At 34.2% G+C, this 26,618-nt stretch overlaps 1 protein-coding gene and 1 pseudogene across 1 annotated transcript in view; one reads left to right on the forward strand and one right to left on the reverse strand.

The window, feature by feature from the left end:
- Positions 1–16,174: 16,174 nt before the first annotated feature.
- LOC124536852 (lysozyme-like) overlaps positions 16,175–26,618 on the forward strand; it is a 30,312-nt gene continuing 19,868 nt past the window's right edge. Inside the window, exon 1 of the mRNA XM_047113491.1 lies at positions 16,175–16,301. The gene's annotated coding sequence lies outside the window, so the exon portion shown is untranslated. The remainder of the gene's footprint in view (positions 16,302–26,618) is intronic.
- On the reverse strand, positions 19,603–19,741 carry LOC124537131 (annotated as a pseudogene).

Below are 26,618 nucleotides of genomic sequence, written 5' to 3' on the forward strand. Positions count from 1 at the left end.
CTTAAAGGCCGACAACGCACCTGCAAGCCCCCCGGTGTTACGAATGTCCATGGGAGGTGGCAGTCACCAGGTGCCTCACCTTCTCGTGTGCCACCTGTCATAAAAAAATGCAGAAAAAATTTTACAAGTATGTACGCAAACACAGGTATTATACATATATCTATTCTTATGGGTACCTAAGTAAAAAGAACCTTGAAATATCACATTACCTCCACATAGTATTCCATAGAAAATATTGTCGTAAAATTGAATGATACAACTTGCGAGGATTCTGTGGTTACATCCCATTACAGTACATTATCCGTAACTAAATGCTTAAAGGAAGTATGACATACACATATTTATGTTAACGTAAAATTAATTTAATTGACACATAATTTCACATATTTAATATTATCAAACTATATATTTTTGAATTTAAAAAATAGCAGCAACGAATTAGGGATGCAATCAAAAAATTATGAAAAATATATCCGCTAAAGTAAATTTAACTATTTTCCTTTGCAATTGTACTCAAGGCGCTGTCATTATTATTTCTTAATTCCAATCTAAGCTAAATAGGTATAAACTTATATCTGATTTTGTAATGAATAAACGAGATAATAATAATTATATAAAAAAAAGTTACGTTTACTCCTACAAAAAAATAATAGCAATTGCCATACAAGAGAACTGTTGCTATTTTAAAATACTTTCCTTAATAATAGTAGGAATAGTACGACACAACTTAGATGTCGCATCGGCAAAATTCGTAAAACCTATAACATCCGAATTAAGTACGCTATCCCAAATTATCAATATTTATTTCTCACGCGAATATGATCTTTGCACAAACGTAATAACTAGTAATATCATATGACCTAATATATTCGTCAATTTGACGCGTCGATATACATGCACTTGCTTTCTCTGACGCGTGAATCTATAGCGACGAATAGCGTCGAATGGCGCGATAGGGAGCTATTTCTGTTGGTTGTGTAAATCGGCAGTAATCGGTTTTATTTTCATTCTATTGCATTTTCCGATGCGACATCTAATTTGTGTCTTACTATACCTAAATGTTTTAGTAAATACAAGTGTATCAATAAGATTTGTGATATATGTTTGCGAAGTTATAATCAATATTACTTTTATATTTGTGCATGGCAGGTACATTCTTCATTGTTAAGCCCTACCAAAGAGTATAATATATATTTATTATATTCCATAAGAATTTTCCGCATATTTTCAGACCTTTTTAATAAAAAACCCACAACCGTTGACAATATTAAGGGTCACTACTACGTGACTGTATTAGCTGAGAATTTGTCTCGTGATATTAAAGAAAATAGCAAAGTTTAGATGTTAGGCCGACAAGGGTTCCGTAACTTATTAGTCGTTCATTTTACTTGGTAATTTCGTAATAATTTGTTACAAAATTCATGTAATAATATTTAAATTTGTTTTATGCTGTAAGTTTTAATGAACTTATATAATTAACAGACGAAATGTGGTATAAAATTGTTGTTATTTTTTATGTATGTACTAAGCCCATAAGACTGAAATTTTGAAGTTCTGGGATCCAATTCCTGGTCGAGCTAAAATATTTGATGTTGGGTATTGGCAGTGTTGACACTCTTCGGAGTTAAGCCATTTGTTCTGCGCTTAACTTCAGCAGTTATGATTAGTCATTATTTATTATTATCAGTAACACATCTTAGATGCTATATAATTGTAAATTAGATCTATTAAGTCAAGCCTCGCGTTAAATTAGTATCTGTGTGCATTAGTATGAGCAATGCTCGTACTTACAAGATATCTTAGTGTGTATAAAACACATAAAAGTAAGTCAACAAAAATACGAATAAGATTGGATTTCACGAGTTTCTTTTTTATTAAAACGGGTATATTTCCACGTGGAGAGGCACACATTTGTATGAATAGATCTAATGTACACATTGCAACGACTTAAAACTTATTCATAAAATAATACACAATGTTACTCGTGCTAAAATATTATCCGAGATCGATTATTAATTAATTGTCATGACGATCAATTACAGGTCATGAGTTGATGTTCTGCAGCGCTATCAAGTAAAAGGAAAAACACATTTATGTCAATTTTAACGGTCTGTCCGTCTCTCAGGACCAAACTGCTGAACCGAATTTGATGAAATTTTGAATGAAGCAAACTAGAATTCCAAAAAAGAAGATAGGCTACTTTTTTGCCTGACATGACAACCAACACCTTAAAACACGAGCACTAGTTAAATCATATAGAATTTAATCCCAAACAGATATGATAAGGCATTAACCATTTATTTCAGTTATTTATTACAATTTATTTGAAAATATTAATTAAGAACGAAAAATAGGAATAAATAGCTCCTCGTAAGTTGAAGACGAACTCTGAAAAAGTTCGAAATATTCGAAGGGTCTCGTAATTTACAACCAAATATCTTTGTAGCAAATTAAATTTTAAGAAGTTCGACTTCGCGATTGACCATTACGAAAGTACGAGCTATGAAAATTAAGCGAAGTATAAATTATTATTTCTCCTTGTAAATATGAAACAATTTGTTTTTCATTTCGTTACGAATTTAGTCTGATCAAGTTGCTTTGCTTTTTTTTTGCCAGAGAACCAAAGTCATCGACATAGCCCACCGGATTAGTAAGCTGAAGGGGCAGTAGGCTGGCCATATTTGTCGCAGAACCGATAACCGTTGGGGGAAACGTGTGCTAGAGTGGAGACCGCGTCTCGGCAAACGTAGTGTAGGACGTCCTCGGGCACGGTGGTGTGACGACTTACGCAAGACGGCTGGCAGGAGCTGGATGCGAGTAGCCCAAGAACGATCTCAGTGGCGAGCAATGGAAGAGGCCTATGTCCAGCAGTGGACGGAAATGGGCTGATGGATGGAAGTTGCTTTGCTTAGCGATTTTATTTACATTGATGATAAAAAATTTCAATATTAGCATCATGGGAGTAACTTAGTATGCTACTGAAGTGTTGTTAGCCGAATTACGGTGATACATTTGGGTACGTATGGAGTGCACTTAAAACAAAAAGAATACCAGCAATGCCCCATATTAATCAAGACCTTTCTAGTATTCCTATTTACCTCCTCCTCCTCATCCTACTACTTCCTTGTAGGCTCAAGAGTTCAGGAATGATCCTGAGACTTTTCCACCGCTAGGCGGCCCGTAAACCATCGCGCTATTAACGCTTAAAGAACTCTGTGAGTCTGTATTCTATAATTAATAATATAGTCAATGTCACTTCTGACACATCAAATTCCAACATTTCACGTTCGATCCCGCGGTGAGTTTCGAGTTTCTTTTTAGAAAAAACCTAGTGAGTCAATTATTTAGTTATTAAACGCAATTTATCGGCGAATTTTATTGATTATCATTTAAATACGCGTAGTATTATTCCCGGTTACTACGCTAATGAGTAATATCGGTTTACACCAATTTGGAGGATTTGGACTACAAGAGGACAAAAGTGATACAAACAACATTTGTCATGATTTTTGAAATATACTTATATAATTTGAATTGAAATAATAATATTTAGTACGGCTTTAATTTTTAAATACGTCTTTATTTGAAATAACATTTCTTAGTATGTATATTGATTCGGTTATCGATACCGTATTGTGGGACTCCCGTCACTTCCTCTCGTGGCGTGGTGCGGCGAGCTGGTACTGCCTGGTACGAGAAAAACAAAAGGCGATGGATTTTGAACGGGCAGGCGAAAGAAAGCTATATTCGTGGATGGGCGGTAAAGGGATATAATTATATACAATAAGCGGATAAATAATATAGGTATCGATTGGAATTAATATAGTGACATTAATTAATGTTATGTGATGTGTGATGCAATATCATTGATAGAAAGCTTATATATACTATATTTACTACGGATTTTTGAAAAATTGCGTTTCAAATGTTGACGAAGATTTAATCGGAACTTTGGAAGTAAAATACAAGTGGACAAAAGTAGTTAAGTATATCATGAATAAATATATGACGAGCAATATTGTTCGGTTCGGTGTCATCATCTTCGTCTTGCATATTCACGAAATAATACATCAAATCGATATCAATCGATCGTGTATTGATTTTTACAATATTATAAGCCGCGACACCATCTGTCATCTTCTTGACAGCTGTCATTCTTTGTTTTTTCTAACACGACATGACAAAGATTTTGACCTCACAGACCATCCAGAATCAGGTCTTTCAACTAAGTGATTACAATCAAAGTATTTATTTATCTGATGCTACTGACATACATATATTAATAAAAATCAGTTGGTAACGCACAGTAAGTACAGCTATACTCTTAGCAAACGATATGGAATACACAGTGCCGGATTTACAAATCTGCCGCTAGTAGGCTAGTAGGCTATTAAATTTTTGCCGCCCCTACTTTTTTTGCAAGCTTTATAATTTGTTTGGATTGTAAACTAGGTGATATTTCTGTCAGTTACTAAATTATTTTTTCAACCCGCTATCTAGTGACGATTATACGGATTACGGACGTAATATGTATACATATAATTATAAGTTCTTTTTTTTAATTTCTGTAATATAATAACAAATTAGGGCTAAATTTGCCGCCCCTATAAATCTGGCGCCCTAGACTCCAGCCTACTTAGCCTATTAGAATATGCTATATAATAAAATTGTATGTAGCGATTAGATAATTAACCGCTTTGCTACCAGTTTAACTAGTAGATCCAATTATTGCACTCCTTTAGACTACGGAACCAATTTATCACGCATCGTTTGCATTCCAATACGTACCTACCACGTGGAAAATACCTATTTCGAAGAATCCTTTTATTATATAGAGCTTGTTAATTAATTGGATTTGTTTATTTTAAAGCATTTCACTTATGAAAATTCGCAAAACATTTTTTTTTAAATTTATATATAAAAGAAGTAACTTCCTGTAAATTAAAGAACAACACTCAGAAGTGTTGTGTTCCGGGTTAGAGAGTTAGTGAGCCAGTCTAAATACAGGCACAAGAAACATCATTACATAGTATAAAACAAAGTTACGCCTACTGCTGTCTGTCCCTATGTATGCTTAGATCCTTAAAGTTACACAACGGATTTTGAAGCGGTTTTTTTTAAATAGATAGATTATTTCAAGAGGATTTTTTATATGTATATGTCGAATTTAAGAAAAACACGATTTAAAACTGTTTGATTGTTAAATTAATAATTTTTAGTGAATTGTGAAATGTTAAATTAGTCTGAAATATTTTAGTGATTGTAAACAGGTGTTATGTTGAGTGAATAAGTCTACCCACCATTTTTGTTATAAAAGACCAAGCGCCCGCCGGTATTGACAGGCTTGTTCGAGCCGTCGGCGCGATCGGACCGCCTCATGGAATATGAGGCGGTCCGATCGCGCTGACGGATCGACGAATCAGAGAAGATTATTTCCTGAGTTTAATTTAATACCACCGAGGATGGTTAAAGATGGAAACCCTGACACGCGTGACGTCAGCTAAGCTGACGTCGCACAATATAGTAGAGAATGACTGCACAGCTGTTACCATTTTAAGACATTCTGCAGTATATTTAGTATGAGCATTGCAACCTTGTGAAGCCGGGCCGGGTCGCTATTAACATCGAAATTCCATAGGGTGATGTGAGATGTCGCATTTTTGTTCTAGGAACTGGTTAAAACTTGTTACGACTCCAATATATAAGGGTAATGTTACAAACCATCAGATACCCATTTGCCGGTCTGTCTGAGAAAATACCCCATCTTTAAATTTAGAGCTAGCCATATTTTAATCAATGCATGTTCAAATTTTCTTTGAGAATGTATTTTCCTGATATTTTACTTCGTCGTCAAGTAAAGTATGAATTTTAGACACAAAAAATACATATGAAAAATAAGGATTACCAATTTGAACCCTATATTTCGGTTGGATACCATCCAAGTGGTCACCATAATCCATATGCATTGGAACTGTATGCCAATAACATAAGGAACTAAAAATTACCACCTTACCTGTGACTAAACTGACTTGTTCGCTCTTCATATTGGAAATCAAAAGCACTGAGTAGCGCTGTATGCGGTATCTATACGACGTTTTTGTATGTTATAGGGGACAAAAGAGCAGGAGACTCACCTGATCGAAATGGATCACCACCGCCCATGGACATCTGCTACACCTGGGGGCTCGCGGGTGCGTTCATGTATTCATATGTACAGCATTAAATTTCTAGTATGTATGATTGCCTTTATAGTATAAAACAAAGTCTAGATGTCTTTTAAAACCACGCAACGGATTTTAATGCGGTTTTCACCAATAAACAGAATGATTACGACGAACAGAGAAAGAGTAAGGTTTGTCATATTACACAAGCTTACCTACTATAGTAGAACAGCCGTGATTAAGGTAGCTACTACTAAAATGTCAGAATATTGAAGAATATTTCTTAAATATATTACGTTTTGTTCAATACGATTCTTTATTTTTCACTACCGAAAGTTCCTTCAATTTTCTTAGCGGGAAAAAAATAAAACATTATCATTTTTATTTAGTATTACAGTTTTACTTCAATCTAAAACTTGTATAAACGTATGTTGACCCTTATTGTACCCAAGTGAAGCCGGGACGGAGCAAGTATAAGTATAAATTGGATCGGGGCAACGGGGGAATAAAATCGGTTTGTCTAACATTTCAGATAAAGTCTACAAATATGAGCCGTATTCTACAAACCGGCAGTTTCATCAGGGAAATGGCGTCGGTTTCCTTGCGTAACGCTTTCCTTTAATCTTGACGTTTTATTTATTCAATTCATGTATTTATTTATTTCTAAACTGTTGATATGTGTCATTTAACACTTTGATTGCGTTCAATTAATATCCTCTGCCAATAAATTAACATTCCAATTAAATTAACATCCTATTGAAAATAATTGGCGACGATTAATCAGTCTTTACTATAAGGGCACACGGGACACGTAATCAAGGCCCCCATCCTGAAGGGGCCCTGAAAATTTATACATGGCATAAATCTTCGAGGTATATAAATTATCGGTGGTTTATACATTATTTGTACATCGTTGTCAATATACCAAAAAGACCCCAAATTAAAAGGTGACCAAGGGCCCCAGCAAAGCTTGAGACGGCTCTGTTATTAATGGGTAATACTAAAACTGTTGAAATAAATAAATAAGCTAATGAAGCAAGTGACCAAATTAAATACTGAACACGGTGAATACATTTACTGATTGGCCGAATTCAACACGATATGGGCGCTTGTTATATTGGTTGGAGCGCCTAATAATTGATATGCTGTTCGTTCTATGTCACTAGATTTGTATTTTAAGTCGCCATCTCTAACATTTGGTAGACAATATTTTATTTATTGGACAACATCACATACATTACTCTAGTCCCAATGTAACTAAAGCATTTTTATTATGGAAAATCAGAAGCAACGACGGCACCACTAACACCCAGTCCCAAGACAGCTAATGTACTTTTTCTAAATCGACTTGGCCGGGATTCGAATCCGGGACCTCGAAGTCCCATACCCATGATAACCGTTGTACACACTACTCGAACATGGAAGCCGTCTGATATATGTATTATTATTATATTCTGCGGAAAAAGCCGAAGCGATCCAATTTATCCTTATTCCAAATTATATTTTTATCCCATTTGCTTTTGAAACATTTGTATCTTGGAGTAATAGTGCAAAAAGCTTTATAAAAAATATAACACTTCGCCTTATTGCCTCCACTGATGACAGGAGGGATGTTCCTTTTTTGAACAGAGATTCGAAATATCGGTCCAACGCGGAAATACTGCCAGCATTTTTGACAACTTTCAACGCGATCATAATTTGTCCGGTAACTATTTAAAATTCTTATTTTATATAGCTATAAGGACTGAAGGCGGGTCGCTAGTTACATTCTTTAATAATATAACTAGCGTCCCGCGCCCGTTTCGCACAGGAGCAATACTGATACTAAATATACTACAGAATATGTGTATTTACGACGTCACATTAGAATCTTCTAAAATTATTGTCAGTGTTTCATTACTATATTGTTCATATCCGCTGCACACATATGGACAGACAGCAGTGAGCGACTTTGTTTTATATTATGTAATGATAATAAATATTATATGAGAAAGTAAACTTATAAATTAGCGGTGAAAAATAATTATAGTTCAATATTGTTCGTGATGAATAACAAACCCGTGTATGGAAAGCAAACAACAGTTGGGACGTGACGTTGCGACCATAATCAGAATTGAGTGCATCGTTCTGTGTTGAGGATTTACGGGTGTGGTAGTTACGAGTCGCGGCGAATTGCGGTACAGGTTTTTATTAACTTTGTTTTTTATAGCAAAATGCGGTTTCAATACCATTCATTCGGATAACTATCATCTAATTGAGAATTGTTTCTGAACGTGAATATAAAATGGCGCCATTATTATTTAATCCAAGCTAAAAGTTATATAGTTGAAATTTGCCTTCTCAAAGTAGCAAGTTGTGATTCTGAGTTAGAACAACAGCTATTTATTTCATTTTTTACTTATTAGAAAAGGTTTAAAGTTATATTTATGCTTGTGACGAATAGCCTCATGCATCAATATAACTCAACAGAGTTTTGCCATACACCTTATGCCGTCAACAATTATATAATATATAATAATTCCATGCAGGTCTACAATAGACCCGATCGAAACCTATCCTATTTTATGGATCGTTAAAATGCAACATTTACTATGTATACTAAATCTATAAAATTCAATGACATGACAGTTCAACGAGCGGCTATGTTTGACGTTTACGGGTGCGTTCAGTAAGTGAGTTGCAAATAATAATTCCAAACTCATCTACAATAAATTATTATTAATAAATGATTAGTTTTATTTATTTTTCCAGAGCGATGCCGGGTTTTCATCTAGGTTTTATATATCTTCAATAATTTTCCATACTTTAAAAACTTTTAATGAAGCAAATAGTTATCTCAAAATGTAAAGACAATTTATTCCTAGTAAATGCTTAACTAGCATATTTCGAGCAAGAATGTTGCTTTGGGTTTCCATTATGGCCCGAAAAACAATCGTAATTTTAAGACCACGGATTTGATTTGAAAAAGTTATTCTATTAGGTGGAACATTATATATCTTAGTTTTAAACTATGCTCTCAAGAATTTGTCCAGACATTACTTATCATTAAGACAAATTAGAAAATGGTTGCTTGTATACGTTCAGTTATCAGTAAATATGATTGTCAAATCAGTAATTTTGTAAAGTATATTCACATAAGTATATAGTAGCAAGGCAAACTTGCTCCGCGTCGCTCCCATAATTTATATTGATATATTTTTTGAACACATAAAAAAAAGTCTTTAACTATTCCTTTTTTTTTTAAAAAGAAACAAATCTAATTAAAATATATTTTTTACCAATGGGATTATACAAGCACTTAAACCAAAAAACTATCAACAGTTTGAAATATAAATTATACTGAGAAGAACCGACAAGAAAATCAGTAGCCAAATTGGCAAAATTCAATACAAAATTTGAGCCAAGGTGTAAGAGAAATTTACTTCCACGATATAACGTTATGTGTAGACCAGACTGTCTCGTTTCATATTATTACTGCTTATAACATGAATCTAGTCATATATATTAGAAAATTGGAAATTTCAACAAATACTCTTGTTTCAAGGTGTCCAATAGTATAGCTGGCTAGAAGTATCATGCGTGTGTTTTCCATAAACTACTATGTTATGTAGCCTAGTTATCATACAAAACATTCGCGTGAATATATTTGAAACAAATTCATTGCATTCAAAGTAATTACAAAACCTAACTTCTTGTTAAAATCATAGGGATTCGTGAGGAAAGTTTAGGTATATAATTTATTAAGGTTTTTGTGCATGTAAGTTGAAGCAGAACAATTGTTAAACAAGTCTTAAAAACGCAACAAAAAATATTTAAAAAAACTTATGCTCACCCGTGCAAAGCCGGGACGGGACGCTAGTAAATAAATAAATGGTAAGATCTTACACTGATTTAGATATACACATAAAGTCGCAACAAATAATGAACGTGAGGAATGCTGGCGAGAATGTCAGTAGTATTTCACCGTCGAACTGCAAATCCGATTCTCAGGGCGAAAAATAAAGCAGCCATTTTGTCACCAGTGAAATAATACCAACTTGAAAAATGTATTCACCAGTGTGATTCTGTTACAATTCACCTCGTATCTCACTCGTGAAACCGACTTACAGCGATACAACATTTAGATATGTGGATATCACAACCTGACATTTCAGGCTCGTTTTTCGAATTCTTTGTTACAGAATACGGTTACGTGGCTATAAATATGTCGAGAGTTTATTGATTTAAGTTTGTCAAAATCAAAATCTATATTACACTTATAGTATAATATATTATAATTCAACACAGGCTCGGTGCTAAAGGAAAAAAATTAAGGAAACTTTCACTTGTTGAATTTCAATGGTTTTTCCAAACCGATATCACTTGGGATCCTTCAAGAAAACTGGATACTCCTTCCTTAAAGGCTGGCAACGCACCTGCAAGACCCCGGTGTTGCGGGTTTTCATGAGCGAAGGTGGTCACTTTCCATCAGGTGAGTCTTCTGCTCGTTTCGCTCAATAAATACTAAACTTCTTGTATGATAAAGGTGCCAACATACAAAAAGCTTATTATTTCTGGAATTTTAGCCCAGTTGAGAATTACAAGTTCTTTGTATTCAGTACTAATTCTCGTCTGCGGCTTTACCATCGTGATAGGGGTGGGTGTAACATAACCTTTACTACTCTCCTGGCAACCTGTATGCAATATTTCATAATGATCGGTTGTATAATGCTGACTGACGATCTAACTTACCCAGTAAATAAGAAAATTATAATCCCTTCGATTGGTGATAGTCCCACACCTATACGGTCAATAGTTTTCACGTGATTGACGCACCAAAAAAACATTATATACATATGTAGTATGAATCTCTGTATAGATTGGATTCCTTATCTTGTATATTACGGTTTAAATAAAAAACATTATGCACACTATGTTCCATTTTAATACGCTGAAGTTTTTACAATTTGTCTCCGTACAAGCTACTTTGTCCCAATAAAACTTTACAGAACGAAATGGCCGGACATTATTGCTGTGAGTCCAAATTGGTACTTTATGTTCGGGTATAAAGCCCGCGATACGAAGTGATTGCCTCGTTGGGTAATGGTTTAGCGCACTTTTAAAACATACTAAAAGTGATTTGAAGTTTATTTGAATTTGTCATATTAAACCATTACAATTTATGCATAACTAAGTTTATAGAAAAATGCTGAAACGTCCCAATTTTTTGGTCCCATTTCTTCCAGTCCTCTTAAAGAGATTTGGATCTGCCATTGTAACAATCTACCAATATGGATACGTGGTTGTAGGACTTTGTTCTACCTAGCCGGGGTAAGTTATTTGACTCAGGGAAAGCGGTTTAACTTCAATAAGAAGAAAAGAGAAGAAAAAGTTTATTTGAGGCACGAGTAACAAAAACATACTATTCTCACATCTAACAATAAAATAGATACAGTATACATTAGATAATCTAAACAAAAGAAATAACAACACGAAGAAAAAAAAATTATAATTAAGTAATCGTGTCCTAAATAGACGTACCATTCAGTTTCCAAATTAGATTCCATAAGTGATTTTCAATGGTTCCCTTTGTAGCTGTGACATACTGTGACTTTGTGCCTATATCATGACACAAGTACGACTGACATATTACATACTGTAATCACCAAAAAGCCACTCGTAATATTGGTGTGTTTCAATGAAAGATGAGTAAGTATTGAGCACTAGGGACCTTACATCTTAGTTCCAAAGATTGTTCGCACAATGGCGTTGTAAAAGATCGTCAATATTTCTTGCAATGAGATAAGAGGTATAGGAGAATAAGAGGTGACCACAGTCTATAGATAGTAGTCTATAGACTGTGGTCACCTCTTACCAAGAGGTGGACCATTCGTCAGTCTGCCTACCTATTTTAAATTAAAAATCTTTATGTTACTCGTGCGAGTCGTGTTAAATCTATTATAATAACATCCCTTATGCAAAATGGCGAATGAAAATACCTTTAAAATTATGCAAATTCCGTCGGACTACAAAAGTTGGCGTGTGTTAGACGTCTAAGTTAGGAGCACTTAACGCTGAGTGTAAGATAATAATCATTGCAGATGTAATAAGCTTAAATGGACTTTCTGACTTTTAGGTTTATACGTAAAATAATTAACACTGACATCCCAGAAGTGGACATATATGTCCCACTTCTGGGATAAGGCCCATATCACCTTTTGAGAGTTATTTTTGGAACATAATTATTCCATTATGAAGTAGATACACATGATGAAGAATGACATTGAAATTAGACATATGCATATTTTCTCACGATGACGATTATTTAAAAAATATATATTTTTGATCTTTGTTTACATTAATGGATTAGTTTTTTTTTATTTAAATACATTGAAGTATAAATATTTAAAATTTATATCAGGCATTAAAGGCCCTTCCTTGGGGTTAGTCTTGTTTCGTATAAAATTTCATCAAATTCGGGACAATTCCTCGGCCAATATGAAAGCATAATAGGCATAGTCTCATATTTATAATATTAGATGTATATTAGATAGATAGATGTATATTACATAGAATTAAGGAGGGTTTTTTTTATTTTATTGTATAGCTTGGCGGACGAGCATATGGGCCACCTGATGGAAAGTGGTCACCACCCACAGACAATGACGCTGTACGATATATTACCTTACATCGTCAATATGCCACCAACCTTGGGAACTAAGATGTTATGTCCCTTGTGCCTGTAGTTATACTGGCTCACTCACCCTTCAAACCGGAACACAACAATACTAAGTATTGTTATTTGGCGGTAGAATAACTGATGAGTGGGTGGTACCTACCCAGACGGGCTTGCACAAAGCCCTACCACCAAGTAAAGGTTAAGTTTTAGTTATTGTATATTGAGTCGAGATGGCCCAGTGGCTAGAACGCGTGCATCTTAACCGATGATTGCGGGTTCAAACCCAGGCAAGCAACGCTGATTCATGTGCTTAATTTTTCTTTATAATTCATCTCGTGCTCAGCGGTGAAGGAAAACATCGTGAGGAAACCTGCATGTGACAAATTTCATAGAAATTATGCATGTGTATTCTACCAACCCGCATTGGAACAGCGTGGTAGAATATATTCCAAACCTTCTCCTCAAAGGGAGAGAAGGCCTGTAGCCCAGCAGTGGGAATTTACAGGCTGTTGTTGTTGTTGTTGTTAATGGAATGTAAATCTAAAATGATTTAACAGTTCGTTCATTTTTATTAGTTTGTTTCGTTTGTGCAGCACAAACTTTACGTACGAAATTCAAATAAATCCAAAACGCAAGAGTTTTTATCACAGTTTTATAAACTTTTTTTTTATTATTTATTTGCCGATTCCGTGTTTTTATAGTATCAGCATAAAGAAAAAAAAACATCGACGAAATTAAGTTACAAAAACACAAACTTTATCTGGATTAATTTGTCTCTTGGTAACAATAATTTGAGTCGAGATAGCTCAGTGGATAGAACACGTGCATCTTAACCAATGATCGCAGGTTCAAACCCAGGCATTCATTCATCTCGTGGCCGCTAGTGAAGCAAAACATCGTGACGAAACCCGCATATGTCAAATTTCATAGAAATTCTGACACACGTGTTCCACGAACCTGCATTGGCACAGCGCGGTGGAATATGTTCCAAACCTTCTCCTCAAAAAGAGAGGAGGCCTTAGCCCGGCAGTGAGAAATTTGCAGGCTGTTGTAACTCTTGGCCTTATAAATAAATAATAATTATACTATAGCTTAACAGAAGTTAAGTGTATCCGAGGCTTTAAAATATATTTAAAGATTTTAAACAAAACATTTAGTTTCATTTAAACCGTTTGGAAGGAAACAATGTTTGTACATCATGGTGCCAAAACTTAATTTTATGGGACACTTATGGACTTCTGTAACATATGTAGGTTTACGTCTAGCTCATGAGTCAGGGACTTCACTCATCAAAGTAAAACAAATGAAAATATACTTTATTCAAGTAGGTTTTACAAGCACCTTTGAATCGTCATTTTACAAACTAGGTATATTAAGTGAAGCTACTATGTTCGTAATGTAGATTCTACCAATAACCGCCAAGAGATTCAGTAGTCACTCTTTGTTACTTAAATACAATAGGTTGTATGTATTTATATGTATGTATCCTGCCGGGAAGTCAACAAGTATTAGCTTCCCGCTTTATTTTCACATTTTCATATTTATTTTCTTTTACAAATAATTTGAATTTATGGATCAGAAATGTTAAAAATAGCTGCAAAATTTTATTATAGAAACGTGTCTAAATCATAAAAATTAGAAAATTAATCCTAGAGACAAAATACGTATTCCGGAAAAATTGTAAAAGTAATCCATCGTTCTTTGTTAAAAAATTCAATATGGCAACCCTACAAATACGCCATCATTTTGCGGGCCGACGCAGTTACATCAGGGAAATGGCGTCATTTTCCCGCGCAAAATAGTTTCCTTTGGCGCTAAAGTGACATTAGAAACGACTTATTTACATTGTGCCAATATCAAATAGCATGTAAGGCGATAAGGCGGCGTGTTTTGTGTTTCGTGATTACCATATTACGATTATTGTTTTCATAAATCCATCTTTTATTCAAATATGAATTACACTTAACTTTCTACAAAATGAAAAACTACTACTACGCAATAAATATGACGTCCCGAACAAAAAGACTGTTCCCTTGAACTGAACTGCGGTCTTTTCAAGTCGATCTTATTGACTCCTGATATTAGTATGACTTTTCCATTCATTCAGTGAAAACATTTCGGAAAGTCTTTATTTCAAATAAAGCAATCAGATTAGTAGATTTAACGCGAATACACTCTATTTGTAATTATTATTATACTGAGTTTAGGTGTATTTTATGATACAGTTTAAACGGCTTATTCATTAATCCATATTTATCAGCGATTGGTTAGAAATAAATACAATTGTATTAAACGTAAACAATGAATTGATTATGGAACGTGTCATCGCAACCGTAAGCCGCTTTGCCCTGATCATTGTCTGATATTTTATCTGTGTAGTTTCAACGAATTTATAATCTGTAATATTATTTTGTTGAGGTTTTATGTTCGTAATTAAATAAAAAATAATTTAAATCGAAACTTATACCCGAAGCTGTAGCATTTTGGACAACATATTATTAAATAAATTCTAATTAATCTTAACGTTTTTTTTTTTTTTAATGACTCATGTCATAATTTTTTGAGCCAAGATAGCTCAGTGATTATAACACGTGAATCTTAAAATAACTAAACTGAACCGTTAATCTCTGCTGAATTTGTAATTGAACTCAAAATCTAACGAGATTATTTCACCTTTGTATCATATCCATACAATAACCATGAAAAACATTAAACATCATTTATTGAATTAAATTAACACAGCTTAAATGTATCTTACATTTAAATATGATTTTGTGTGAATAAAGGTGAAAAAAATTAAGAAAAATCAATATGTATTTCAAACTTTAATATATAAAAGTGAAGCTTTTGTTCTGCAAAGCAGGAAGTATTATATTAAAAAAATACATCAAAATTAAAAATTTAAACTAAACTTTATTCAAGTGAAAAATTATATTTATAGCTGAAAACAAAAATTGTTGTATTTAAAAAAAAAAAAAACATTCCCGCTAATTTTCTATCGCCAGTTCTTTTCAGAAACGAGGTGTTAATTTCCGAACCGGTGGTAAATTTTTTACCTTGAAGTTGACACGTTTTGGAGGTTTTTGCTAATATTATTATATAAGTAGATGCACTTCGCAGTAACACTTAGTTTAAAATAATAATATTGACACGACAAGCGTGTATTACATGTTTTTGCATCGAATATAATAAGTTTAGCATTGATTTGTTCTGTAAGTGTACGAAAATTGCACTGAAACACTTATTTCTTCAATAAACAATACAAGACTAACAAAAATCCACACATTAATGAGACATGATAATATATAAAATAAGATCGAAGTGGAACGTAAGGCAATCATTCTGCAACGGCGTGTGATCAAGCCGTGCTCAGAAGTAAGCAAGTATTGTTCTTTGTCATCACAAATTGAAGTTACAAGACAGCAGGAAAATTTTGTTTCCATTTACACGTCGAACGAGTGCATCCGATAACTGTTGACATTGTGAGTATTACATTTTTTTTTTATTTCTACGACATGTAATGTGCCTTTACCTTTCCTAATTATTTAATTGTTTGTATATAGATAAATTGAGCGGAGATGGCCCAGTGGTTTGAACACGTGCATCTTAACCGATGATTTCGGGTATATGTGCTTAATTTATGTTTACAATTCATCTCGTGCTCAGCGGTGAAGGAAAACATCGTGAGGAAACCTATATGTGGCTAATTTCGATAAAATTGTGCCACATGTACATTCCAGAAACCCGCATTGGAACAGCGTGCTGTAATATATTCCAAACACTCTCCTTAATGGGAGTAAAGGCCTTAACCCAGCAGTGGGAAATTTACATGCTGTTAACTTACTTTACTAAGATAAATTATTTGGTATTTTTATCTGTCATGTATAATTTCATGATGATTGCTTTAGTAACTTAAACCGTACCTACCGAATAAACTAACTTTTTAAATAACAATAGAGAGTCATTCGTGTGGTGGTAGGGATTGGTTCAGGATTGTACATGTACGTACCACTTATCAGATATTTAACAAACAACAATACTATATATTGTTGTGTTTTACAAAGAAATTATATCTTATTTTCCATGGTTGATGACGATTAGCGAACCACCGCCAATATCTATGCAGTGGGTACCATATACCATCAGTTCCACTGACGCATCCACCAATCTACGTACCAAATACATACACTAAATTATTAACATTATATTTTGTGATTAAATTTTATAAAGAGTTGTCCATCATAAATATAAATCAGAAATCATTCATTCCGTTCCTTCATTTATTCCGTTCCTTACACTACGGTAGTTCACAAACGAATGCCCGTAAAACAATAGAGCATCCCTTTTTATTGATAATCGAATCAAAATAACAACTAATAATAAAGTACTCATAAGTTCCAATATTATACTTACATATTAATACTATAAATGTCAAAGTAGCTTTGTATATCTGTCTGTCTGTCGGTATTTCGTTAAACCTTTAAACCGAATTTGATGAAATTTGGCATGAAGCAACTTAAAGGAATGATATTGACTACATTTTTGTCTAGCACACAACCAAACACCCTAAAACACAAGCGAAGACGCGGGCGAGTACTAGTGTTATATAAGTATATTATATTACGGTGTTCCATAAAAATCGCTCGAATCCAATAAAATTGTCTATTATAATTTTATTTGCACACACTTAAAAAAAGTTACAATTTTTTTAAGGCAAACTTACCGTTTCATCCTTTACGATTTTTAAATTATCTAATATTCGCAACTGAAACTTTTTCAAGCATTGGATCACAACAACAGCCTGTAAATTCACACTGCTGGGCTAAAGGCCTCCTCTCCCTTTTGAGGAGAAGGTTTGGAATATATTCCACCACGCTGTTCCAATGCGGGTTGGTGGAATACACACACAATTTCTATGAAATTTGTCACATGCAGGTTTTCTCGCGATGTTTTCTTTCAACGCTGAGCACGAGATGAATTATAAAGACAAATTAAGCACATGAATCAGCGGTGCTTGCCTGGGTTTGAACCCGCAATCATCGGTTAAGATGCACGCGTTCTAACCACTGGGCCATCTCGACTCTCCAGCTTTGGATAATCCGAAAAAAATATCGTATCTGTAACTATATTTGAAACTGGTAAAATACTATCACATCCGTGTTCATGTCCATATACATACATGCCAATAATATCCTTTATGATCTGCTTCAAAACACGAATTATAAATTTGAAATTTGACATTTTATTAACAATAACGGTTCCAACAAAACAACGCAGATTGCAACGGGAGCGCTTTACATTAATTAATAAATGAAAAACTCTAACATAACGAAACGTTCGAAACGAACTTTTTAATATTTCATGACTTTTAATTAATTTTCATCGACACACTTGTTTATTTTGTAAACAACGGGATCGCTGCCATCTTTGCCCGGTTATAGCCTCCGGCGTAACAGCGGCCCGACCATTTGGCTACTAAAATCGATTGGATATTTAAAATTTTACATCCTTATATACCAGTGTTTTTATTTTAGCAACTGTTTTTAAACGTCCAAAAATGCTGTTTATTTATTAACGGCTATATATTTGTTATAGAATATTTCATTATAAATATGAATGGAAGTTGAAAGTACTTTGTGATTTTAGTTTAGGGCTTTGCTTTGGGCATAAAGTAAAGGAGCAGCCTGTAAATTTCCCACTGCTGGGCTAAGCGACATATTCGGTTAAACATATTTGGAACACATTCCACCACGCTGTGGTAGAATTTCGATCAAATTATACACATACACACACCGCCGAGCACGAAAGCTTCGGGCATATCATTCAGCAATTATTCTATTACAAACGAAATATAGCTATGTGCCTATGCAATTTTTAAATATCGAATAAACATTATTTTATTAAAAAAAACTGTTATAATTTTATACACAGAGATGGTGCAATATATATTTTAAATAAAGAACAAAATAATACCAGACGTTAAAAAGTCAATAAATTATGATTGGCTAATTCGTATTGTATATGGAATGTGTTAATATGAAATGTATGTATGAAATGTATTAATATTGCATACACTCCCAAGGTATACGGCAATCGTGATCATTGTACAATCAATTGCTGGCCTGCTTTTCTAAATAATAATAAATAAATAAATATGAGACAACATCACATACTGATCCCAATGTAAGCAGACAAAACACTTGTGTTTTGGAAAATCAGAAGTAACGACGGTACCATATATATTAAGACACAAGACAACATAGAAAACTAATGATAATCTACATAGACTTCTCTGGGAATCGAACCTCGGAGAGGGGCACCCATTTTTTTCTGGAACACACATTTTTTTCTGGAATCTGGTTGAGCGAGGTCAATCGCTGATTAGGAGATGACAGATGGTGATGATGATGCGATAACCCAGCTATCGATACGTTGTATTATTTCATGAATATATAACATGAAGGTGGTGACCCCAAACAAGACCATCTAGCCTGCTTCCGTTATATACAATATTTGATTAATACAAACGTATATATTTATTCAGAGACATAAGAATTAACAACATTAAATGCTTAAATATATATATACAAATATGAACTAAAACTAGTTACTGTATAAATCTTGACCGCGTGGAATGGTGGCAAGAATGCTAGCAGCATTTCCCCGTTGAATCGCAATTCCGATCCTCTGGGCAAAAAACGAACCAGCCCTCCTGTCACCAGTGGAGGCAATGAGGCGAGGTGTTATACTTTTGATGAAGCTTTTTGCACCACTACTCCAAGGGCCAAGCGTTTCGACAGCATTTTTTTTTTTTTTTTTTAGGGATAATCGCAGAGGTCAACCCATTCGCAGTGCAATGAATAGGCCTCGCTCTGGGGGAACCGCCTTCATGATCACGGTATCCCCTACGCCAGGTAAGTATAATATTTGATTTGGAATTTTTGTATGCATATAATATTTAATAAATCATTCTAAATCAGGAAAGGTTGAAAGTTAAAATTATTCTAATCAAAAGGGCACACAAAGGTTGCACTAAGTGTAATATAAATCTTTATAAGCCGTTCCCTCAGACATTTTAATGTACACCGACGTAATAACAAGGTTTTTACGGAGATAATCGTGTAATTTTGGTTATTATATTTTCCGAATTTATGGACAATATATCTTCAGTAATGGATATAAGTATAGTACGACACAACTTAGATGTAGCATCTATGTATGTATGAATGATGTAAATACATATTAAGAATTACGGAAGCGAAATAATAAACTATTCTATGAATTTAAAATTGGAAATCGACTGCGTACCCTTTAAATATTAATATCATCGTATGCTATTCCGCATATCATTCACTGACATTTTTAAATGTATGTATTCCTTCAGTATAACTCAATTTCAGAGAGCTCCAAATTACGATATGAATCTTACTAGACTGTAATAAAAGGCTTTATTGCTAAATAAGTAAACTTTATGAGTTGGATTGTACGAAGGTTGTCTTATTAAAACGAGTAATGTTTTACAAGATCACGTTTGTCATGAGATAAATATAAAATGCACTATGTATAGCGCATATGCTGCGGATATGTTAAGTACTTAAAATTAAATACATTTTTGTATGTGTGCAGAAATGATATTACAGTGGAGTCCTGATAATCCGGCCGTGACAAATCCTGCACCCCCCGTAATCTTATTATCATTGAATATTTTTGTACCATCTTCGCTAATGCAATAACGCATGATTGGGCAGGTACTTGTACGCTACACCTCAATTGTGCTCGACGCGTTTTTAGTGATTACACGCGAAAGCGGTGCGACCATCATTCATTATGTTTGGTACTTCAGAATATGACATAAATATTTATCATTGGTCATGTAATTGGTCGGATGACAAGGTACTCTACTACTACTACTCTAAAAATTCCAGACAATAGAGTCTTGGGCAGTATAAGTACTGCCCAATCGAATTTATACGATTATTGAGATAATCGGACAAATTCGATACTCACTCACTGTCACTGTCCTGCAAAAGGTTTGTTGGATTACCGGGAGTACACTGTAATTAAACCCGGCTGATGAATTTTACATTCGTACATGCCGTTAGAACACACACCACCTTGATGTTTAAATCCATAGAAGACATTTCTGCGTCGCACATCCACTAGGTTTTCCGAACTAATACGACTTGGAGACCTTCATGAAAAGAGCCTTAATTCTTAAAGGTCAGCAACCCTGGCGGCGTTGCAGTTCATGATAGGTAGCTACTTTTCAATGGGCAAGCATCCCACTATTTTGTGAACCATGTTGAACAGTGGAACTCCTCAATCAAACTCAGATGAATCTTTTGATCTTCCATGTGCTACTTCCACTGAACTTTATTGGTTTAATAACACATATTTTCTAACATTCAGGATATTACATGATTCCTCTAGGCCCAAGAGACTCGCTCCACTTACCATTAGACATCCTATGAGAATTGCAGTTGTTGAGCGTAAACATTTATCTATCATTACACACATTCAAAGGATATTCGAATTCCAAAGCAACTAATAATAGACTAGATAAAATAATATGAACTATTAAAAAAAACATTGTCTATGAGCAGAGCAGGTAAGTTATATTGTTGACATTATCTGTGGACTTCTCTCTGATAACTTCTGGAACACTCTTTCTTGGTAGGGCTTCGTGTAAGCCCGTCTGGGTACCACCCACTCATCAGATATTCTATCGCCAAACAACAGTTCTCAGTATTGATTTGTTTCGGTTTGAAGGATGAGAGAACCAGTGTAATTACAGGCACAAGGGACATAACTATTTAGTTCCCAAGGTTTCAGTCGTATTGGAGATGTGAGTACTATTTCTCAAAGCGCTAATATCCTAGGTCTTTGGTGATCAAATCATTCATATTTCATACATCTCTTAAACGTAATAGTCTTAAATGTAAAATTTGATATTCATGCTTAAAGGACTAAAGAATATTTTGGGCAAATTGTAAATTACGTTTTCCAATTGAGGACCATTTAACTTTCATCTGTTTAATTTGCTTTCAGGATATTACTCTGATATTATCAAATGTACATAATGTAAAAGCCGATGTACTCATTAACGGGGAATCTATGGATCCAATTGATTCTGCTGAGTTTCTTGGCCTTACTGTTGATGCCAAGTTGCAATGGGGCCCCCATATTAACTGAGATAGATGAGTAGAACAACATGAGTAACATGAATAGACTGAGTTCTGCGGCATTCGCGGTCAAAAAAATTAGATTATGTACCGATGTTGATACGGCTCGCTTAGTATATTTCAGTTACTTTCACAGTATAATGTCATACGGTATTATGCTGTGGGGCAACGCAGCCGCTATCCATACTATATTTGTGCTACAGAAGAGGGCTAGTCGCACAATCTATAACCTAGGAGCTAAAGAATCGTTAAGGAATAAATTTAGAGAAATCAAGATATTGACTGTTGCTTCTCAATATATATTCTGCAATGTATGTATGTACGAAAAAATATTAATAATTTCATGAGAAAATGTGATACTCATAGCATTGGTACAAGGAACAAACACAAACTTGTTACTCCTGTTACTCGACTACATAGAGTCAGTAACTCCTTTGTGGGGCAATGTATACGGTTTTACAACAGGATCCCAGAAAGCGTTCAAAATGCCTCTGTTGCCAAATTTAAGAAAATTATTAAGGAACGCTTGTGTGCAAAAGGTTACTATACAATTAATGAGTTTATGATCGATAGCACAACCTTGGCAATGAAACGATCGCCTCCTGACTATTTCATCTCATATTAAATTGTTTAAATAATATATGAGACAAATAAAAAAAAAAAAACCCGCTGAGTTTCTTTCGCCGGTTCTTCTCAGGTCAGGGTATTTTCTTTTCCGAACCGGTGGTAGTGTTTCAATTGACCATCAATAAGAAAGTGTAATGTGTAATGCTTCTATATTGAATAAAGTTATTTGAGTTTGAGTTTGATTCTGTAATATAAAAATCATCCATACTGATATTACAAAGAAGGTAATACGTGTTTGTTTGTATGAGAGCCGAAATGGCTCAGTGATTATAAGGCACACATCTTAACCGATCACTGCGGGTTAAACTCAGGCCATCACCATTGAATATTCATTTGCTTAATTTGTGTTTATAATCATCTTGAGAGGAAAGCTGCATGTGTCTAATTCTGCCACATGTGAATTCCACTAACCCGCATTGGAACAGCGTGGTCAAATATGTTCCACACCTTTTCCTCAAGGGAAAGGAGGCCTTAACTCAACAGTGGGAATTTTATTTACTTTTGTGTTTTGTTTTTGTTGTAATTTGAATAAAGAACGATTGGTTTTGTGTTCATGAAAATTCAGAGTAGCTGTCTCGGATTGGAACTCGCTTTCCCAGTTTACGTTTCACACGCCCAAATAAGCCGACTCAATACGATGCAAGGGTTTTAAGTTGACTAAAGTACGGAATCAGTCTATTCTATGAACGACAAAGTATCATGAATTATTCTCAAACGTTCGTCCGTGTCATGGACTCTCATTACTGCGACCCACAAAATATAATGAGACGGTTTTTCAAGTGAAAATATCAAATTATAAAAATTATCGTTGCAAAAAAATATTTGCGCTACACAGAAATATATTTGACTCGACTATATTTTTTTTAGCGCGACCATTGATTTTATATTTCGTCTGAACTTTTGGATCTCTCGTTAATATAATAATTTAAGAATAAATTGCTTTCTTATTAATTAAATTTATATAATTAGGATGTTTTTTTTATATTTTTACGTTTTATTGGTGGTAGGGCTTTGTGAATTTTGTGAATTAATTTGTCTGGGTAAGTACCACCCACTCATCAGTTATTCTACCGCCAAATAACAGTACTCAGTATTGTTGTGTTCCGGTTTGATGGGTGAGTGAGCCAGGGTAACTATAGGCACAAGGGACATAATATCTTAGTTCCCAAGGTTGGTGGCACATTGACGATATATGGAATAGTGAATATTTCTTACAGCTTCATTGTCTATGGGTGATGGTGACCACTTGCCATCAGGTGGCCCATATGCTCGTCCGCCAACCTATACCATAAAAAAAAAGATATTTTTTATTTGCTTTCTTCTGACATGTTTAACAATTGTCGTTCTATTTCAACTTATTTACCTTTCTCTTGAATCACTCTATCTATTAGTGAAAGCCTCACGAAAATCCGTTCAGTAGTTTTGGAGTTTATCGCGAACAGACAGACGCCGCCGGAGGACTTTTTATTGTAATATGTAGTTATGTAGACGAGTGATTTGCAGTGTACAATAGGATAAAATCAAAATAAAACCTGTCATATGTTTTGAAATTACTAACAAATCATGCAAATAAACGAGATTTCGCGTGCGACCCGCTAGTAATATATAATGAATTCATATGAGTCATAAAAACTGATATAAAGTCATACACAGTAAATTAGCATTAAATGATTATGCCGAGAAGATCCAGTGGTTAAAACGCGAGCACCTTAACCGATGATTATGGGTTTAATGCACCCATGAATATTTATGTGCTAAATTTGTGTTTATAATTCATCATTCACGTGCTCGACGGTAAAAATCGTAAGGAAACCTGCATGTGTCTAATTTCATAGAAATCCTGCCACATGTGTATCCTACCAACCCGCGTTGGAACAGCGTGGCCAAATCTGTTACACACCTTCTCCTCAAAGGGAGAGGAGACCTTAGCCCAGTAGGCAATTTACAGGCTGTTGTTGTTGTTCGTTATTGTTGGGTATGCTTAAGAGTTATTATTCTGTAACATAAAAAAATCTATGCTAATATTATAAAGAAGATAAAATATGTGTGTTTGTATGTAGGGATAATACTCGTTACTAATTGCGACATCATTCTTGAGTGCTCATAAGATGTGGGATCTTGATCTGTGCTGGATCACAGGTTTGCACTTTTGAGAAGGAGCTATAGAGCTTAATAGGTTGGTTAGATATTAAAGCCTCACAACTTTAGTTTAGTAAAGAAAAAAAATAGTCATAGACATATATAATCGAGATAATTCGATATTAAATCCATGAAATTCAATGACATGACAATTAAACGGGCGTCCATGTTAGATATTTACTAAACTTGTTTTTGATATCAATAATTAAATTTAATGTTCCCTTTAGATTTCCACGTAAACCAATAACACCATTAGTAAGATCTTTCCGCAAAACTGTTTTAGGAAGCAATTCACCTGTATCTCGCTTATGTAAAATTTTAAATGAGCACAGTGCTGTGTTAGACTCTTTTGGAGACTCATCAAACAAGTTTCACAAAATAAATTTATCAAAACTGTCAGCTAACCAATTTATTTTGTTTATATTTGTATGTTATTATTTTACTATTGTTGTTAATTCTTGTCATTTTTAACCTTGATTTACTAGCAATTAATTATTTGTAAGTTTGTCATCTCCAACTTTATCTTTGCAAGTGTTATTCACCTTAATAGGTAATGCATTTAGTTTTAAGTTGTATTAAAATTGTATACCTTTGTATTTACCACTGGTGATTCTTAAATATATAAAATATTTACGGGTACGTTCAGAAAGTGTGTTCCAAATCATCATTGCATTCGACAGTTAGTTTATTTATATTTTTATTACTTCAATGCTATTAACCTTTCCCGAACAAAGCCAGTTTCTCATCTAGTAATATACAATATAAATATATACTACCTACATAATATTAGTATAAATTTTATATTAAAATAGATTCAATAAGATTTGGATCGTTATTTATAAGTTTTTTATTATCCCAGCGTTGGAAAGGAACGCCTGCCTTTATCATACAAAATATAATATACTACTAGTATTTTATCTAAAATTTATCGTAAGCAGACCCATTGTCTGATATATAAATTTGAGCTCGTCTTTGTATGTGGCGTTTATTTTTATTTATAAGCATAAATGTATTACAAAAAGATATCAAAACTGTATTGTATCTTAATAATCTTGTAAGACATTGTTGTCATGTGGTTATTTTTTTCGTTTTTATTCATAAACAAACCAAAAGTTTATTAAACCTTTAGATTATATTCGTTTTTGAATTACTCGCGATATTGTCTCTATAGATACCAATGTATTATTAAACATATACCTATATAAATAAAATCATCAATTAAAACTCGGCAAACGTAGTGTAGGACGTCCTCGGGTACGGTGGAGTGACGATTTACGCAAGGCGGCTGAAAGGAGCTGGATGCGAGTAGCCAAAGATCGATCACAGTGGCAGTGCTATTGGAGAGGCCTATGTCCAGCAGTGGACGACAAAAGGCTGTTGATGATGATGATGAAGATGATGATACCTATATATAGCTGTAAGAAATATTAACCGTTCCTTAAGTCGCCCTGAAAAGGAAGTAAGTTGTTATGTTGTGTCCGTAGTTAATATAGCTCACATTCAAAATTGATCAAAACAAGTATTTATCATAGAATATCCGAGAGATTTTAATCTTATCTAACACAACCAAACCGAACCAAAGAGGTTTCCACAAGGTAGTATTAGATAGAAATACGACAAAATAGTTCCGTCTTATATCGGAACAACAATGCTCTGCAATGGAACTAAAGCCGAATGAAACAGTAAAAATATTCGTTCTTTTCTAAATGATGATAAACACTTGGATCTTTGTTGTGTTTATAATTCATCTCGTGCGGTGAAGGAAAACATCGTGAGGAAACCTGCATGTGTCTAATTTCATTGAAATTCTGCCACATGTACATTCCACAAACCCGCATTGGAACAGCGTGG

The sequence above is a fragment of the Vanessa cardui genome, chromosome 17 (genome assembly GCF_905220365.1).
Source record: "Vanessa cardui chromosome 17, ilVanCard2.1, whole genome shotgun sequence".
NCBI lineage: Eukaryota > Metazoa > Arthropoda > Insecta > Lepidoptera > Nymphalidae > Vanessa > Vanessa cardui.